This window comes from Tribolium madens, unplaced genomic scaffold (genome assembly GCF_015345945.1).
Source record: "Tribolium madens isolate multiple individuals breed KSU strain unplaced genomic scaffold, Tmad_KSU_1.1 Scaffold_11;HRSCAF=98;Tcas5.2_LG3b, whole genome shotgun sequence".
Lineage (NCBI taxonomy): Eukaryota > Metazoa > Arthropoda > Insecta > Coleoptera > Tenebrionidae > Tribolium > Tribolium madens.
Genome location: NW_025400975.1, coordinates 3986398 through 3988813, shown reverse-complemented (window position 1 = coordinate 3988813; position 2416 = coordinate 3986398). Strand labels below are relative to the sequence as shown.

At 27.6% G+C, this 2416-nt stretch overlaps 2 protein-coding genes across 6 annotated transcripts in view; one reads left to right on the top strand and one right to left on the bottom strand.

The window, feature by feature from the left end:
* LOC123016253 overlaps positions 1 to 2416 on the bottom strand; it is an 18797-nt gene that overhangs the window by 13125 nt on the left and 3256 nt on the right. Inside the window, exon 1 of one of the 5 annotated variants that reach the window (XM_044416537.1) lies at positions 700 to 838. The exons of the other annotated variants lie outside the window; for them this stretch is intronic. The gene's annotated coding sequence lies outside the window, so the exon portion shown is untranslated. Of the gene's footprint in view, positions 1 to 699; positions 839 to 2416 lie in introns of those variants that run through there. 5 annotated transcript variants of the gene reach the window in all.
* The window catches only part of LOC123016244, a 12856-nt gene that overhangs the window by 7872 nt on the left and 2568 nt on the right, over positions 1 to 2416 (top strand). The window lies entirely within an intron of this gene.

Sequence of the window (2416 nt, the reverse complement as noted above, 5' to 3'; positions counted from 1 at the left end):
AAAAAAATTGTAATAAAATTTGGTAGATCTTTCAATATTTTTTTAATTAAAAAACTCAGTTTTTATGTTTTATGTTTATGTTTTTTATGTTTCATCAAACGTGTTATTCACATTTTTTGTCGATTTCTAAAGACATTTTTCAAAAACTTCTAAACAAAAATCGGATTGTTAAAAACGTATTTGGTTAAAAATTCCACTTAACAAAAAACAACAAAATGCTATCAAAAAATAAAGTTTTAAATAGTAATAAAATCAGAAATCACACCCATTTAAAACAACTACAGTGCGATCAAAAAGTCTTTCTATCAAGTAGGCGTCCTAGTTGAGGACGTATGTTATATGACAGTTCGTATGTTATCCAGATGTCAAAAAAATAATTAAAAAAAAATTAAATCATTGAGCTAATTAAATTGAATTATTCTATAAATCGTCTCAAAATATCCTAAAATGAAATTTTGATGGTGTTTATTCATAAAAATCATTCACCACGGTTTCCTGTTATAATTTACATAAAAATTATTTTGACATTTCTCATTTGCCATTGTGACATTTTATCTTCCACAGACATACGTTTTAAATTTCTACGCTTGCTTGATAGACAGACTTTTTGATCGCACTGTACTTCGTCATATCTAAATATTTAATTAAAAAATTATGATTTTCCAAGTTTTTATGTTTGAAGCAAAACTAGATAAATACCTGTTTCTTTTTATTTTTTCTAAATCCTCTACCTCTTCAATTTTCTTCATTCACTGTTCTGTTTTTTAAATAAAACGAAACTATTTTTTATTTCATTTTAATCTCTGTTGCAACGAAACACCTATTTATAAATTGTGAATAATAATCTGGAACGTAATAAACTTTAAAGAAAATCCGATAAGTCTCTCTTATCAATTATCAATTATCAATATCAATTGATAACAAACACAACAAAAGGCAACAAAACCAGTAAAAAATACTTGGAACCAATAAATTTTTCATCTAATTCAATTATCTAATGCACCATTCTGATTCCATCAAAATGTATGTCATCCATCATTGGGGCTTCGAAGGGTTGACCCGAGGCGTAAAAAACTATAAATCATACAAACTCCTCAACATTTTCGTGATGAGGAAGGTTCAGTTGCAGAGATATCTCTAGGTAATACTTAAATTTCGTTCGAAAAGCTGCCGGCAATGCACTGTGTTTTAAATGAAATTAACAAAAAATCACTTTAAATTCTAATTAAAAAGGGATCAGAAATGGAGTTTATTACATTTTTGTCAACTCTTCTAGGTCTAATAATGCTCTCTTACTGTAATTTCTTTATGTTCATTGTTTTTCCACACATTCTTATCCGAGGCAACCTACATGGTTTTCTAAAAGTGAAAAAATCGAAAGATAATAATTTTTTCATACAACCTGTACAATTATCGAAATTTAAGTAAAATACAAGGTGCGCCAGAACTCGTGCCCCAGAGAAAAATGCCATATAAGGTAAGATATCAAAAACATGGAAAAAATGTTAAAAAAAATTATCTATAAAAAGAAAGACTCGACGATTATACATATACAGGGTGGATCAATAATATCCAATTTGTCTTATATACTTTTTTTATTTAAAAACATAAAAAAACGCTATAAAGCTTAAGTATACGAAATATACAGAGTGCGCCAGAACTCGTGCCTCAGAAAAATGCCACGTAAGGTAAGATACCAGGAACATGGAAAAAATGTTAAAAAATTCTGTCTACAAAAATTTCGAAGTTATGAGAGTTTAAATTTTGCACTTTGACTCAATTATTTCGCCACATTATTTCAAAAATAAGTCAAGTTTTTTTACGAGGTTTTACTAGACAAGGTCAAAAAAATCACTAAATTGACTTTTTCGAGAGAGTCAGCACATTTTTCAGCTAAAAACACAGTTTTCTTGCTAATTTTTCTTAAAAATGAGCCGAAAATTAAGCCAAAATAGTGTTATTTTTCTCTTTTTGAGTGTTTAAGCACGTTTTTGAGGAAAAAAAAACCGATTTTTTAAATAATCAAGTTACATGAAAATTAATATTATTTTAGCCTGTTGTGCTCGATTTAGTTTGTTTTTTAACCAGACTCACAAATTTGTTAAAAAATTGTTTTTGTTTTCTTACGAGATTTCTCAGAGAGGGTCGAAAAATCGCTAAATATGACGTTATTTTTGGTTTTTTACGTGTTTTAATACAACTTTTGGCTATTATTTCGTAAAATTTTGTTAAAAACAAGCTCAACAATTATCGATGTAGGTTAATAATAGTGATATTTTTATCTTTTTTAGTGTTTAACCAAGTTTTTGGGGAAAAAAAACTTTTTTTTGAATTCTTTTTTGCAAAATCTGGGAGAAAAATTGCTAAATTAGAACAAGAACTTGTCAAAACACGACTAAAAATCACAAAGATTGGA